General features: G+C 47.6%; 1 protein-coding gene across 1 annotated transcript in view; it reads left to right on the forward strand.

Annotated features, from left to right (window-relative positions):
• The first annotated feature begins 6,912 nt into the window (after positions 1–6,912).
• Positions 6,913–17,215, forward strand: part of P2RX7 (purinergic receptor P2X 7) — a 210,909-nt gene continuing 200,606 nt past the window's right edge. The window contains exon 1 of the mRNA XM_069214884.1: positions 6,913–7,327. The gene's annotated coding sequence lies outside the window, so the exon portion shown is untranslated. The remainder of the gene's footprint in view (positions 7,328–17,215) is intronic.

Consider the following 17,215-nt stretch of genomic DNA (forward strand, 5'->3'; position numbering starts at 1 on the left):
GACACCCCCTCCAGCCACAGCGTCCAGGGGCCACAGGTCAGCCACCAGCCAGCACAGGACCCAGGACCAGCCACCACAGGGACCTGCACCACCCAAACACAGTCCCCTCCTGATGCACCAGTGGCCATACTGGAGAGTGAGCCAGCACCCGGTCCCAGCCACAGTGCCAGTGTACAGGACACGGAACCTCCACCACGTCGCAGGCGACGTCTCAATGTCCCTCCAGTGCCACAGGGTGAAGCAGGGGACGCCTCCATGTCCACAGCCGAGGCTGCACTCCTACATGGTCAGCACCTGCAGACAAGAGAGATAAGAATTATTTCAGGGGCCATGCGGCGCATGGAACGCAACCAGACCACAGGGCTGCAACTGGTCCACACTGAACTGCAACAGCTAAACACCCATGTGGTGACCTTGCACTCTCAATGAGACAACTGGTGTCAGAACTGGTCACCGAGAGAGAGGGTGCAAGGCACTGTGACCGGTAGCTCATCCACCGGCTGGGCCGCATGTCTGCCTCCATCGTCCGGCTGGCTGTTAACACCACTGGGCTGTCACGGTGCACGGTCAGCCTCCAGGTGGACATGGGCCACTTTGCCAGCGATGTGGCACGTGGGCTGGGACGTATTAGCCACGCAGTTGATCTTATGGAGGCACAACAGGTGCTAGGGGCGCGGCAGACACGCCGCAGGACAGTGAGGAGGGCTCTACCATTAGCAGTGTCTCAGCCACAGACACCAGGGTGTTGCGCAGTGGTAGCGCACGGCAGGGCACTGCAGACGCACCAGGAACCAGCCATGCTGGGCGAGCACGGCGTAGGGTGTGAGCTACACACTGTCATTGACTGGAGGCACATGAGGTTAATGTGTCCTCATGGCAGGTGGACTTTTACAGCCCCTGAACTGTAGTTTATGCAAATAGCTTTTTTGGTGCACATTATTAAAGTCCTTGTTTGTTCCACTTTACACCTGGACTCTTTGTGTGTGACATTCGTGTGTGTGGTGACAGTTAGCACGTACCTTCCAAAGTATAGGTTTGCAATGTGGTCCTGTCTCTGTCTGCCTTGATTTGCAATGCTTCTATCCCCATGATGGCGATGTGGTAGCTCTTGCTCGTCATCCTCCGAATCTGGGTCTTCTGGGGTGAGAGGTAGCCCACGTCTGGTGGCAATGTTGTGCAGTATAGCGCATGCGCCAACGATCTTGAAAGCTGTTATTGGGGCATACTGGAGGGCACCTTCACTTCTGTGGAGGCATCTGAATCTTGCCTTCAGCAGTCCAAAGGTCCTTTCTATAATATTTTGGGTCCTCCTATGTGCACTGTTGTATCGCCTCTCTGTCTCATTGCTGGGTGTTAAGTACGGGGTAAGTATCCATGGTCGTAGTGCATATGCACTGTCACCTGTTTGGCACAAAATGTACAATGTTAGCTGGGCATAGATGGGTTCCACATTGACCTGTGTGTATGTCTTCAAGGTGTATTCAGCTATACCTAGGAGGTATCCGTCTCCAAACTCCCCACGTTCTAGGCGTTGGTGTATCCCACTGTGCCTGAAAATGTAGGAGTCATGTGTACTCCCTGGAAATTTGGCAACCATGTCAGTGATAACATAATGGGCGTCACATACCACCTGGATGTTCAGTGAGTGGGTACACTTCCGGTTGCGGAACAGATATTCCAGATTTGCAGGAGGGCATATTTGTATATGTGTCCCGTCTACACACCCTATTACATGGGGGAAGTTGGCAATCCTGTAGAATTCCAACTTGGTGCTGTTGATTTCTGCCTCATTCCTGGGTAGGTATATGTATCTGGACATGTGTGTGAGTATGGCATCTAGGAATGCTCTGAAGAACCGTGAGAGTGCACTTTGGGATACCCCACCTGCCACTGCAATTACCCCCTGATAGCTACCCGAGGCCAAGAGGTGCAGTGAGCATAGCACTTGCACATGTGTGGGGATGGCGCTGCCGCGCACAGTCTGGCGTTGAAGCTGCGGATTGAGTAGATCTATTAAATCTAGGATTGCTGCACTGCTGTCTGTATTTATCATATATCTCCTCCTCAGTTTGTTGGAAAAGTGTCTGTCTGGTTCTGTATATCTTCTCCTGTCTCTGGCTCCTCCCCCTCCTCTGCTGTGCGGCGTGGGCTCTCCCCTCCTTGCTATCACATATATCTCCGCCATCTTGAGTAACCCAGGTGCCTTCTGGGTCTCCTTTTATACTTTGGTTCTGGTTACCACCTGCTCTGAGTTAGTGGTTAATTGGAAGTGCAAAATGGGCTTTTTGCGACTAGTCGCAATTTGCGAGTGGCTATTGCATATGGTTTGTGACTCGCAAATAGCGACTTCCTATTTGCGGGTCGCAAAATGGGGTCGCTATTTTTGCGAGTTGGTAATGGCTCGCGTCGCATTTTGCGATTCGGAAATGGGATTTTTGCATCCCATTTCCGATTTTGCGGGGTCGCAAATTGCGATTCGGGCCATTTGCGACTCGCAAAAGTTTGCTACATCTGGCCCATTATTACTTAGTGAATTCTCACAACTATCCCAATTAATAATCCACTTTTCTCACACTCTGCAAAGAAACCCCTGATCGCAGGACACAGCCTTTCGGTTGCAAGCTACATCTAGTCTCCCTGCCACAAACCACTCTGGACACTTCCTCAGATGAGGGCATGATATCAAATCTATATTTGCATTGTCTGCAAGCAGATGTGGAAAAGCATAATGCTTTGCGGCTTCAGTAATGTCATCAATGAAGTCCTTTTGAATGCAGTGTATATAGATAATAACAGTTCCCCTTTAATATACCCTAATAGTCATTATCTTATGATGGAAGACTAAAGTACTACTTATAATGAAAATAACTCTCTCAGCCTACTCAAAGTCTGGAACATGTTTATTTCCAAAATGCAAAGAAGCTAATAATCCTGAAACAAATTAACATAGCTTTGTCCTCATACATTTATTAAACATATAAAGCTAACATGTCTAGAAATCACTGCTCATCGTCAGTTGAGTCTCTTGGCCCATACTGTCTCTGAGATTGTTGGGGGAAAGAGTGTTTTATACTGTTTCTGCTTAGCTTTGTGCCAGCATATTGTTTATAACTTGCTGTGTGTTTAATACTGTAAGCGCGGTAGGCTTTCTTTGCCCGAGCGCAGATTCGTTTTTTGATTCGTGTCGGGTCCACCAGAGGGCGCTCATTCGGGCACGCTGGTGTCCCGTAGCGCTTTCCTCAGTGATCCGAGGCGCGGTGAGCGCTCGATCGCTTTAGAATAGCGCGGTAGGGTTTTTTCTTGAGCGTGAAGCTCATATTAACCATCCAACCCCCGCAGAACACCGCAACAGCGGTAAGGACGGCTCCCGTTCAAGGAGCGCAGCGCAGCGATTGAAAAAGGCGTGCTGAGGCCGTTTGGTCTCACTTCATTGACAGGAGTGAGGGGGGGCTTCTCTCATTATTATTATAAGGGAGATTCTCCTGTATATCTCACCTACTGTGTCCCTCTATACAGTCCACTCAGGACCACCATTTCTACCCCAGCCTGTCCCCAGGGGAGGGCACCTTGCAGCGTGTGCTACCTCCTGAGGTGGATGTCCTCCTTACCCAGGCCATAACCAGGGCCTTGGCTCCCCTTAAGGATAGTGTAGCTAAGCTATCTGACCAGGGGACAGGCATGTTTGGGGGGACGGGTGCTGACCCTAAAATAATGGCGACGGCTCCCAAGAAACTACGTAAGCGTGACGCAGGGCACCTGGAAGGCTTCGATATCCTCACCGAGGTCTTCCATAAGAGTGCGCGAACGCTTAAGCGACCTAGTAGAGAAAAAAGACAAAGGCTTCCGGCCGGTAATCAACCTCAAAGCCTTCAACGAGTGGGTTGTGTACAGACACTTCAAAATGGAAGGTATTCACATGCTCAGGGATCTTCTTCTGCAAGGGGATTGGCTGATTTGTCTGGACCTCAATGATGCCTATCTGACGGTCCCGATTTTTCCCCCTCATCGCAGATTCCTGCAATTCCTTTGGAGGGATCAGGTGTTCGAATTCACGTCCCTGGCCTTCGGCCTATGGTCGGCACCGTGGTGCTTCACAAAACTGCTCAAGCCAGTGGTGGAGTACTTACGGTCCCGGGGGAGCCGCCTAATCATTTATCTCAACGACATCCTCCTGATGGACCAATCCCATGCACAACTGCTGTCCAGTGCGACCACAACTATTCAACTCTTCCAGGATTTGGGGTTTGTGATAAATCCTCAGAAATCAGACCTCCTTCCCTCGCAGTCAATGACCTTCCTGGGGTTTTATCATCGACTCCAATGCAGCCTCCCTCAGTCTCCCGATCTCGAAGATATCCAAGATCAAGAAGGAGCTGACGAAGGTCATGAGACGCGACAGAATCTCTCTCCGGCAATTGGCCAGAGTGGTGGGACTTCTCTCATCCTCGATTCAGGCCATTTTTCCGGGTCCGCTGCACTACAGGGCTCTTCAACGCCTGAAGGCTCACCACCTTCGGCGCGGACTAACCTATTCCGAGTTGATAACTCGTCCCCAGGAGGCGCAGACAGAACTCCAGTGGTGGCTGGACCACATGGAAGCGTGGAATGGCAGAGCGATTTTTGGATTCTCGCCGGACCTCATGATAGAATCGGATGCCAGCCATTACGGCTGGGGAGCCCGATGTGGGGACGTCTCGTTCGGAGGATGTTGGACCCCACGGGAACTCAACCTACACATCAATTGCCTAGAGCTCCTGGCGGGATCCTTTGCGATCAGGCCCCTGACACGGGACAAAGTCTCTTGCTGTATTCTCTTGAGAATGGACAACGTATCTGCGGTGCAGTACATACATCGATTAGGGGGCACTCGCTCTAGAGCCCTAGCGGAAATGGCAAAAGATTTCTGGCACTTCTGCCTCCAACAGCAAATATCGGTGATGGCGGAGTACCTCCAGGGCTCCCAGAACACCCTCACGGACTGGAACTCCAGATTTCTGGAGGGTCCCAGCGACTGGCAACTGGACAGAGCTGTGTTCCTCACGCTCATGGAGCGCTGGGGTCCCTGTTCAGTGGATCTCTTTGCGTCCAGATGGAATGCCCACCTACCAAGCTACTTCAGCTGGCGTCCAGATCCCGGGGCGACAGCGGTGGATGCATTCCTACAGAATTGGGGGTGGGATCAGAGTTACGCGTTCCCCCCTTTCCCTCTAATTCCGAGAGTGACAGCCCAAGTGCGTTGCCAAGAAACTACGGTGGTCCTGATAACCCCTCTTTGGAGGTCGCAAGTGTGGTTTCCATCCCTACTGGAACTCTCCTGTGACTTTCCGATTCAACTCCCGGATTTCCCGAAAATTCTCTTGAACCCAGTGGGACATCAGCACCCGCTGGTCCTTCAGGGCCACCTCTCTCTGGTGGCTTGGAAGATTTCCGGTCTCCCTGGAAAGACAGCCGATTTTCACATTCATCAGACAAGCCTGGGCTCTGAGCACATGTAAAAGGTACAGAACAGCCTGGAACCGCTGGGTCCGTGGTGTGTGGAAAGGCATATCGATCCCATGGGGGTCCAGGTTCCAGATGTCATAAAGTTTCTAGCGGATCTAGCAGAGACCGGTCAGTCTTACTGCTCGATTAATTTGTTTCGGTCTGCGATATCGGCGGGACACCCCCTATTAACAACAGCCCGGTGGGGGAGCACCCATGGGTGTGCAAGCTGCTGAAAGGCATCAGGATGGCCAGACCTCCTGAACCCAGGTACTCAGAGCTATGGGACGTCAACCAGGTTCTGTGTCTTTTAACCTCTTGGCAGGACAACCAATATCTTTCCCGGAAGGAATTGTCAGCAAAACTAGCTATTTTGCCTCATCTCGTGCAAACGAGTATCGGACGTGAGAGCTCTGGATATATCCGCTAGGGTTTTCTCTCCAGAGGGAGTGACCTTCACGATATCCAGACGAACAAAGTGTAATACCAGGTCAGTAACTTATCCAGCTTTTGAACATATGCCTAAATTGTGTGTGGTAAGGTGACTGAAGACATATGAGGAAGTGACGGCTGAACACCGGCCACCTGGGGAAAGACAATTGTTGATTTCAATAAAGAAACCCTTTAAGGCAGTTTCCTCCCCCTCCATCGCTAGGTTGATCAAATGGGTTTTGATGGAAGCGGGCACTAATGTGCAGGTTTTTGGTGCACACTCCACTCGGGGTGCCACGGCTTCCAAAGCCGTTCATGTAGGTGGAAGACTGGAAGACATCATGAACGCTGCTGACTGGTCGTCAGAGTCTACTTTCAATTTGTTTTTAATTTTAAACCTATTCACGAAGCAGCCTCATTGGTAGTAAGTAAGCTTTAAACATGCATAATCCTCGCCTCCAGTCCTGACATAGAATGAGAAATTTCCTAGCTATCGAGAAGGAAAGTTTCAATTCTATTGAGGACACGGAGGCGAGGATTATCCCGCCCGACATTAGAGAAATGTTGCCCACCCGGGAGCTGACACAACAACACTGGAGGTGGTATTCACTATTTTAATTATCAATGATACAATCTAATATTGAAATTGTTCAAGCCTAATCATGGAATTTGCATGCATTATCGATGCTTGTGATGAGGGGGGAAGGATTCTCTGAATTGTTTAACTATTTCAACTGTTTAGACCTTCGACAAACACACGTCCAAATCTCTCATTGTACTACATTGCTTCTTAGGAACGGAAACCGCTACAACTTAAAGACACCTTAACTTACTATCGCAGTGAGGTGGAGGACGGACGACGGCACCACAGGATTTATATACAGACCGTCGGAGATAACAGTGATTGGACATTGGTTACCATGGAGACGGTGTCTCATGGGTGTTGTAGTTTACTTTTTCTAATCTGTTGAACTTTGAACTCTGCTATTTAATAAAAGTGAAGAAAGGTATGCATAATCCTCGCCTCCGTGTCCTTAATAGAACTTTCCGTCTCGATAGCTAGGAAATTTCTCATTATCTATATAGATCTAAGACTGCAGGGGGAGTATGTCCAAGATGGCGGACGGGATGGTAGCCTGAATCCGATCTTTTACCCATCGCCACATTTAGCCACCCAGATGCCCCTTCCGCATGAGCGCATTGTTTTTAAAAGTGTGCTCCTGTTATGTAGAAGACTGGGGTCCCTCCCTGACCCGATGGAAGTTTCTGGTGTGCAGCGGCGATACATGGACCCATGGTGCTGGGGCCCGTGTTCTGTGTTGAGGAAGGTACCTGCTCATTCCTGGCCTCGGACCCTCGGTGCCTGCACCCCCACATTCAGCGGACGGACCCCCCACCTCCTACAAACTTGCAGGTATCGATTGCTGCCAGTGCCTCTTCTACATAATACGGTGGGCTACGACTGGTAGGGCATGTCAACTGCTTTCTGCAACACCCGTTCACTGAGGTCTCTAAGCCTCCACCCAGGGAAGGAGGGCTTACTGGGGGAACGCAAGGATTGATGGAGACATGCAGGTAGATACTGCGTCCCCTGCGGCGACAGGATGATATACTGGGGGCACTCCTCTGGCGTATGTCCTGAGGTTATATGACGGACATCCACCACTTGAAGGCCGTGGTGCAACTTGAGGCTGTGCTCACTGCCATGCTGTGTTTCTGTCATCCTTTTTACTTTATTTCTTCGCCCCAACAACAAGCAGAGGAGCTGTCGCGTTACATCTCCTACAACGGTTCACTGCCCTTCTCCAACCTCCGAACTCTCAATGCGGGATAGTTTGGTTCATTGTACGGTGCTCCGAACGATCTGCACATTATCAACACATTTATACATCTTAACACATTTTCCCTTGCTAAACAAAATTCCTTGCTGCAGTACTAATAACTTATTCTAATAACATATTATGCTTAGACACCTACATTAATATTTACAAAATTTGTATTCCACTTTACTCACAAACATAGTTGTCCAATTTCCTTGGTCTCTTTATTATTCACCCTCATTTACAAATTTTACTTCCTCTGCAGCATTCTGACAAAACCACGTTAGAGGGCGCAGGATATAGACTAGCATTTTCACTTTCCCCACCACGACTTGAACCAGGTCTGGTTGGTGTTCTTGATTCATCATTGCCTTGTTGGACTGTTTGTTGACTAGCAACCAACTGCCTTTGTTTATACACATCCTCTACATCCTTGCTAGCATACTCCATCCAATCACTTCTTTGCCTTATTTCAATGTTATGTTTCAGCAAGGCTGCATCCTTTCTTTCTCCCTTGCACACAGACAATGAACTTAAAGGCCAAACCCTACCGTCACTCAATAAAGCTGAGTTGCAAAAATGTTTTCTATTCTTACAGGATCAGAAAATTTACTTTGACCCTTCCTCACCGTTCCACTTCTCTTCACTCTCACCCAATCACCTACCTTCATAGGAAGAGGTTTGCATCCATGTTTCTTGTAAGGAAATGCCTCCTTGGCATGGTTACCCCCTGACTTTTTGCCTTTGCTGATGCTAAGTTATGACATGAAAGTGTGCTGGGACCCTGCTAACCAAGCACCAGTGTTCTTTCCCTAAACTGTACCTTTGTCTCCACAATTGGCACAACCCTGGCACCCAGGTAAGTCCCTTGTAACTAGTACCCTTGGTACCAAGGGCCCTGATGCCAGGGAAGGTCTCTAAGGGCTGCAGCATGTCTTATGCCACCCTGGGGACCCCTCACTCAGCACATGCACACTGCCTCACAGCTTGTGTGTGCTGGTGGGGAGAAAATGGCTAAGTCGACATGGCTCTCCCCTCAGAGTGCTATACCAACCCCACACTGCCTGTGGCATAGGTAAATCACTCCTCTAGCAGGCTTTACAGCCCTAAGGCAGGGTGCACTATACCACAGGTGAGGGCATATGTGCATGATCACTGTGCGCCTACAGTGTCTAAACAAAACCTTAGACATTGTAAGTGCAGGGTAGCCATAAGAGTATATGGTCTGGGAGTTTGTCACACACGAACTCCACAGTTCCATAATGGCTACACTGAAAACTGGGAAGTTTGGTATCAAACTTCTCAGCACAATAAATGCACACTGATGCCAGTGTGCAATTTATTGTAAAATACACCCAGAGGGCATCTTAGAGATGTCCCCTGAAAACATACCCGACTTCCAGTGTAGGCTGACTAGTTTCTGCCAGCCTGCCACACACCAGACATGTTGCTGGCCACATGGTGAGAGTGCCATTGTCACTCTGTGGTCAGGAACAAAGCCTGTACTGGGTGGAGGTGCATCTCACCTCCCCCTGCAGGAACTGTAGCACCTGGCGGTGAGCCTCAAAGGCTCACCCCTTTTGTTACAGCGCCCCAGGGCATCCCACCTAGTGGATATGCCTGCCCCTCCGGCCACTGCCCCCACTTTTGGCGGCAAGGCTGGAGGAGATAATGAGAAAAACAAGGACGAGTCACCCACCAGTCAGGGCAGCCCCTAAGGTGTCCTGAGCTGAGGTAACCCTTACTTTTAGAAAGCCTCCATCTTGTGTATGGAGGATTCCCCCAATAGGATTAGGGATGTGCCCCCCTCCCCACAGGAAGAAGGCACAAATAGGGTGTAGCCACCTTAAGGACAGTAGCCATTGGCTACTGCCCTCCCAGACCTAAACACACCCCTAAATTCAGTATTTAGGGGCCCCCAGAACCTAGGAAACTAGATTCCTGCAACCTTAACCAGAAGAAGGACTGCTGACCTGAAGACCTGCAGTGAAGACGGAGACGACAACTGCTTTGGACCCAGCCTTACAGGCCTGTCTCCCAACTTCGAAGAAAACTGCAACAGCGACGCATCCAAGAGGGACCAGCGACCTCAGAAGCCTCAGAGGACTGCCCTGCAACCAAGGACCAAGAAACTCCCGTGAACAGTGGCCCTGTTCAACAACCTGCAACTTTCTTGCAACGAAGAAACAACTTTAAAGACTTCACGTTTCCCGCCGGAAGCGTGAGACTTTCCACTCTGCACCCAACGCCCCCAGCTCGACCTGCAGAAAACCAACACATCAGGGAAGACTCCCCGGCGACTGCGAGCCATTGAGTAGCCAGAGACGATCACCCTGAGCCCCCACAGCAAGCCTGCAGAGGAAATCCAGAGGCTCTCCCTGACCGCGACTGCCTGTAACAAGGGACCCGACGCCTGCACCGCAGCCCCCAGGACCTGAAGGAACCGAACTCCAGTGCAGGAGCGACCCCCAGGCAACCCTCTGCCTAGCCCAGGTGGTTGCTACCCCGAGGAGCCCCTCCTGTGCCTGCCTGCATCGTTGAAGAGACCCCCGGGTCTCCCCATTGCTTCCTATACAAAACCCGACGCCTGTTTGCACACTGCACCCGGCTGCCCCTGTGCCGCTGAGGGTGTACTTTCTGTGCCTGCTTGTGTCCCCCCTGGTGCCCTACAAAACCCCCCTGGTCTGCCCCCCGAGGACGCGGGTACTTACCTGCTGGCAGACTGGAACCGGGGCACCCCTGTTCTCCATTGAAGCCTATGTGTTTTGGGCACCTCTTTGACCTCTGCACCTGACCGGCCCTGAGCTGCTGGTGTGGTAACTTTGGGGTTGCCTTGAACCCCCAACGGTGGGCTACCTTGGACCCAACTTTGAACCCTGTAAGTGTTTTACTTACGTGTGAACTTAACCTCTACTTACCTAACCCAGGAACTGTTGATTTTTGCACTGTGTCCACTTTTAAAATAGCTTATTGCCATTTTTGCCAAAACTGTACATGCTATTGTGATTATTCAAAGTTCCTAAAGTACCTAAGTGAAATACCTTTCATTTGAAGTATTACTTGTAAATCTTGAACCTGTGGTTCTTAAAATAAACTAATAAAATATATTTTTATATATATAGAAACCTATTGGCCTGGAGTAAGTCTTTGAGTGTGTGTTCCTCATTTATTGTCTGTGTGTGTACAACAAATGCTTAACACTACCCTCTGATAAGCCTACTGCTCGACCACACTACCACAAAATAGAGCATTAGAATTATCTATTTTTGCCACTATCTTACCTCTAAGGGGAACCCTTGGACTCTGTGCACACTATTTCTTACTTTGAAATAGTAAATACAGAGCCAACTCCCTACATTTCTCATCATAATATTTCTTATACTTGCTTTGAGCTAGACTTAGTTTTTCTTTGACCTTCTTTGGGGATCACACCAGTCTCTCAGATTCCATCCAACCTACATTATCCTTAGAAAAAGGTGTAGGGTGTACGCCCCCTCATTAGTTCAAATGGACTCCGTTCTGTATTAGCATTTGGTGTGATTCTATACGACCACACCATTTTAAAGAGTTCCTTCCTCCACTCTAACTGGTTACTTATTGCTAGCTGGATGATGCCCTTAATAACTCTGTTGAGCCTTTCTACAGCACCATTTCCTGAAGGATGATACACCAAAGTAGTTTTGTGCTCAATACCATTCCTACTTAAAAAGGATTTAAACACATCTGAAATAAATTGTGGTCCATTGTCACTCACCACCATTTTAGGTAATCCCTCTTTCAGGAATAGCTTATCTAGTACACTTACCACTACATTGGAATTAGTATTGCATACAAATTCCACCTCTGGCCACTTAGAAAAGTGATCTAAAACAAAAATTACATACCATTTATCTGCGTTTTCACAAATGGGACCAATAATATCCACAGCAATTCTCTCCCAGGGCATGTTGGGACTGTTGATGGGATGTAATGGAGGTTTCAGGGTAATTTGTGTTTTGTCAGCACTCTCACAAAGAATACAATTCCTCACTTTCCTCCCTATATCCTTGTCTAGACCCGGCCACCTGTACAAATTCTTAATTCTACATTTAGTTCTACCAATTCCTAGATGCCCTTCATGACACATATCCAATAATCTTGGTTTCAATGAATCTGGTGGAATGACCTTCCCATTTCTTAATATCAATCCTCCTTCAAGAGATAATTCATGTTTAACTTCCCAAAATGTCAACAATTGTTTTTTTAATTTGTTTTTCTCAGGACATGCATCTTTCACCATCTTGCAAACTTCTATCAGTATTTCATCTTCTTTTTGTGCTCTATTCTATTCTTCACACGTGACACCAGGAATTTCATTCAGAATGCTGGCTATAGACCATTCTTCTTAATCCATATCCTTAACCTCAATCAAGGGTAAAGGCATCCTGCTCAAGAAATCTGCAACTACGTTCTTAGCTCCTGGCATGTATTCCACATCATAATTATACTCCATTAATTTAATAGACATGCAAGATAGTCTGGGAGATGCATTATATAGCTCATTTGTGGTTACAACTTTTGTGAGTGGTTTGTGGTCACTCCGTGAGGTGACTTTGACACCCCAAATGTACTGCCTAAAATGTCCTAGGCCTCACACACATGCGAGTGCCTCTCGCTCAATCACAGAACACTTCTCTTCTGTAGGTGTTAACCAGCGGGACGCAAATGCAATGGTACACTCTTTACCATCTTCCCCAATTTGAGTCAACACTGCTCTAACACGTTTACCACTTGCATCTGTTGTTATCACACTTTTCAACATAGGGTCATACCCTTGCAATGGGGGTGCATTGCATATATCAATCATTATCATTAACCATGCCTCCTGACATTTGTCGGACCATTCGAATTTGTTCTTAAGCTTTAATAATTGTTGAAAATGATAGCTTTTTGATGAAACATTGCTCACAAATTTGGAATAAAATTCTGCTAATCCCAGAAATGCTCTCAAATAATATTTATGTTTCGGTGTGGGGGACTCTCTAATGGCTTTTAGTAATTCATCCTTAGGTTTAATCCCTTCTCCAGTAATCTCATGACCCAAATAAGTGACCTGATTACTGGCAAATTTGCATTTGCTGTACTCAGCTGTTAAGCCTTTCCCTTCCAGGATTTGCATAACTTGTGTCAATTTCTGGTCATGTTCCTCCTTTTTCTCACCCATTATTAGTATGTCATCCTGGAAGAACATTACATTTTTTATACCCTTGAATATCATATGCATCAATCTTTGAAACATGGCTGCAGATGAGGCTAGTCCGAACGGAACTCTTTTAAATCTGAAACAACCAAAAGGTGTAACAAATGTTGTTAAACTCCTACTTTTAGGATGTAATGGCACTTGATGGTAAGCCGCTTTTAAATCTATTGTGGTGAACCATTTCATGCCCTTTGTGCGAGATAACATCTCATTACTTTTTGGCAAAGGAAACTGGTCCACCAAAATACTCCTATTAAGATCTCTGAGGTCCACACACAATCTAATCTTATTATTCGCCTTCCTAGCTACTACTTAAGGTGCAACCCACTCAGCAGATTCCACTTGTTCAATCACACCTGCTGCCAATAACTTCTCAAGTTCCATTTCTACATTTCTCTTAAGCCCATCGGAATATTCCTAGCTTTGTGTATTTTAGGTTCTCCATTAGATTTTAGCATAATCCTGTGTTGAAATCCTTTGAGTTCACCTATCTCCCCAGAAAAAACCTTAGGAAACTTTTCCAATATGTTCCGTCCACACTCTTCATTAGGTTGTAATGATAGTACAGGTGCAGGGCTATTTGGATTTAAGGTAATACCCAACTTTCCTTGACCCACCCATCCTTGTACTGATAGACCTTCATTCGAAACATACAGTTTGCTTACAGCCTCCCTATTCTTAAACTTAGAAAGCAATTCTCTATAGCCCACCAAATCTATGCTTTCTCCCGTAAATGTTTTAGGTGAAATGTCAGCATCTTCCAAATCAGTACCCAAAATGGGAGCAAATTGTGAATACCATATTTTTTGTTGATAATTTGTTTTTTGCCTTTCTTCTTTTGACATACTTTGTGGAAATGTCCTACTACCCTACAATTTGAACATTTTTGTTTCCGTGCAGGACATTTCCAGTCATTGGCCAAGTGTGCACTGCTCCCACATCTGTAGCGTTATTTTCCTGATACTCGTGTATCCATTTTTTTCTCCATTTTGCTTTTCTGTCTTCTTATTAAGCTGTCTTTGGTGAAACTTTGTTCTTTTCAACCTCCAACAGCCTCCTCCCCCTGCAATAATTGAACAGTACATAATGGAACCGGAGTGGGAGAGAATATCTCAGAGTAAACTGGGACCTAATTGGCACTGTTTTACCACTGCTTGCCTCCATAGTGCATTCCCTCTATGCTCCTGTAGACTGTGCTCCTCTTCGTTCAGGAGTATCATCTGAGGCTTTGGCGGAGTTTGCTGTTGAGGTAAGCTGCTAGCAGGGACAACCCCGCCATCTCTGTTGGGATCTTTACTACTGGTAATGCTAGCGTGAGCCCTTCAGGGATGACAACAGCCCCACCAGTACTCTCATAAGGAGATTTACGACTGCACTGTACCTCAAATACTACTTGCACTCCCACTGATGTGCTGTCAGCTTGAGTGAGCCAGTCCCTGTATTACATCTCCAGACACCGGTAACAGTAATATAGCTGTAACACAGTGGGACTTGTGCCCCACGTAGCACTTGATTGTCAATTCCCAATGGACATTGCTCCCTTATAGACACTTATGAGATATGGTCCTCTGATACACGAGTGGAGACAAAGGGGATGTAATGAAATTCCACTGATGCCGCTGCCCTAGTGGTAGTTATCGCTCAATACTTTCACAGAGTGAGTGCTGCAGGGATTTCCCACTGGACCGCTACCATGTCTCTACCCCATCCAGTGCCCATTGGTGTACTAAAGGAGTCATGGTGACACCATGCCCAAAGCCTAAAGGGTGACAGAGCTACTAGGCATGATCGCTCAGACACGGACCCTCTGGTGCACCATTCCCCAGTAGAGAAGCACTTACAACCACATAGAGAAATTCACAGAACTGTTAACAGCAGTTCATAACCTAAAGTCCTCGTTGGAACCTAAATTGGATTCACTTATGATGGATTTGGGGATTCCCCTTGAGGACCATAAAAAAACTCAAAGACAGAGTGAAAGACCATCAGAGTGATGGGCCTTCCGGAGGGCACGGAAGGTCACATCGTTGAGCTTTTTTTAGAAACATAGTTGGTAGAGCATGTGTTGGGTGGAGGATATCCAAGTTCTTTTCTGTAGAAATATTATTTAACTTTGGAGACAGTGACAATATCTGCATAGTGCTAGAACCAAAGGACCATGGACCGTGGGAAACATCACCATCACAGTTTTCCCAGATTATACAATGGAACGGAACAGAAGAAACGTGACTTGTTCCGTACAGTGAAACAACGACTCCGCACCTTGCACATCAAATATGCCCTGTTGTTCCCTGCAAAACACGGGGTCATTTCGGACAACAAGACGTCGTTCTTCCAAACCTCAGATGATGTTTGGACCTGGCTGGGAACTAGAGGTGACATTCAGTGCTCTTCTCAATTATCTCAGCACAGAACATGGAAGACTTAACGACCTGAGAAGTGATCTAGCAGACCTGTTCAAGGCAAACCATCAAAAGTGCAGGTGGCACAGGGCAGAGCAGAGGCCCTACTGGCAGGCCAAACCTCATTACCTTGTATAGATGGTAGGACCTCAGATGAGGAGACAGGGCCATTACACGATGTTCCACATGAGATCGACCTACCAGAGGAACTGAGAGGAGGCCCTCTGGCCACATCAATGATCGCACGCCTACTGTAAAACACTTGATGAGAAAGCATATATCCTTTTGGTGTTGTATTTCTTGCACTTGGGACCCTTGGGGGTGGCAACGGCGGGGGGTGAGACCTAGGGTCTACCTTTGCAGTGCAGGTGGGGGGGGGCTTTCAACCTCCTGGGTTATCAAAGGGGACATATTTTGTGTCTTTGAAGGATGATCATCTTGTAATCCCCCCAACATCGAATAGACTGTATATTAGTTGCCCAATCATTGATGGCAATGTCTTGCGCGCAGCAGTAAGACGCAACACGCCCCTACCCTTTCCTATCTTTGTCGAGGCCCCAAATTGGGCATGGGGCCTCGCTTCTGCATTGGCGAGGTGCGCCCCCGTTAGTTGCTGCCTCTCCCCACTCTCCCTTTTCTTCCCCACTTACCTTCTGTTGATTTTTCCTTCTTTTCTGTCGTCCTCGTTTTCTTCCTGACTTATGTCTTTCTTTCCTACCCATGATTCCCTTCTCCTTCCCAGCATGCCTTCCTTTCCCTGCATGCCTTGGAACCTTATTTAATATGGTGCTTTTTCTATGGAATTCTATGATATGATCCCAATCCAATATGGCACCTTTTACTTCCTGTCGGTCACTTCCTGTTCTTTGGGTATATAAGGTGTGTGATTCCTCTTCTCTTTGCGCTGCAACACTTCCTTTGGGTGGTGATCTGCGCTCCTGTTATTCTGCGTCAGATATTGATTTTTCTGATCCTGTTCCAGCTTTTCCTGGTCATTTTTGCCTTTTTGTTCTGATTTATTTTTACCTTTTGTTTTTTGTTTCAGGAGTTCCTTTTTGAGGTTTTCCCCTTTTGGTTTTTTTCCCCTCGGGGACTCCTTCTAGAGGGCACGGACTGCCTTTGGCGTTCCCTCCGTCAGCAGCACCGTGGCTACCAGAAAGGGTCGCCCCTATTTGGGCCAAGGCAGAATCTACAAGAACAAAAACCTCGCCACACTTGCAGTGGGCCACAGACATAGACTACGAGTAGGTCGTGACATGTCTGGCCGTTACCAACTGAGGGTGTGGCCTGGGATTAGGGGTCTGTTGGGGATTTTTTTTTTCAATGTTTGATATTTTTCTTTCAATGTTTGATATTTTTCTTTCACAGCCCAGCCTCCCTGCTGCTCCCTCTTCACCTTAGCACAAAGGACACAGTTGGCGTCTTTTCTCTTACACCTGCTACATGACTATATGTGATTATAATATACTCACATTGAATGTGAGGGGCGTGGGCACATATAGGAAAAGACACATGGTCCACTTTTATTTGAAACAGCATCGTATCCAATTCACCTACTTGCAGGAGACACACAGCCGCTGGGGAGCTTCTGAAATTACACAAACACTGGCGGGCCTTGTACTGGGTACCACTTATTCTGTCTATGCCAGGGGAGTCCTTTTGCGGAAAGCGTTTCATTTGTGCTGGAACATGCCACAATCAACCCCAAAGGTAGATTTGTGATAGCGGAGGGCACATTGAATGGGAAACTCTTTACTCTAGAAGTGCCTTATGCACATAATGTGTGTCAGTCCCTCTTCTCGACCTCCATGTCTCCAGCCCTTCTACATTCGGCACACTCA

Source organism: Pleurodeles waltl, chromosome 11 (genome assembly GCF_031143425.1).
Source record: "Pleurodeles waltl isolate 20211129_DDA chromosome 11, aPleWal1.hap1.20221129, whole genome shotgun sequence".
Lineage (NCBI taxonomy): Eukaryota > Metazoa > Chordata > Amphibia > Caudata > Salamandridae > Pleurodeles > Pleurodeles waltl.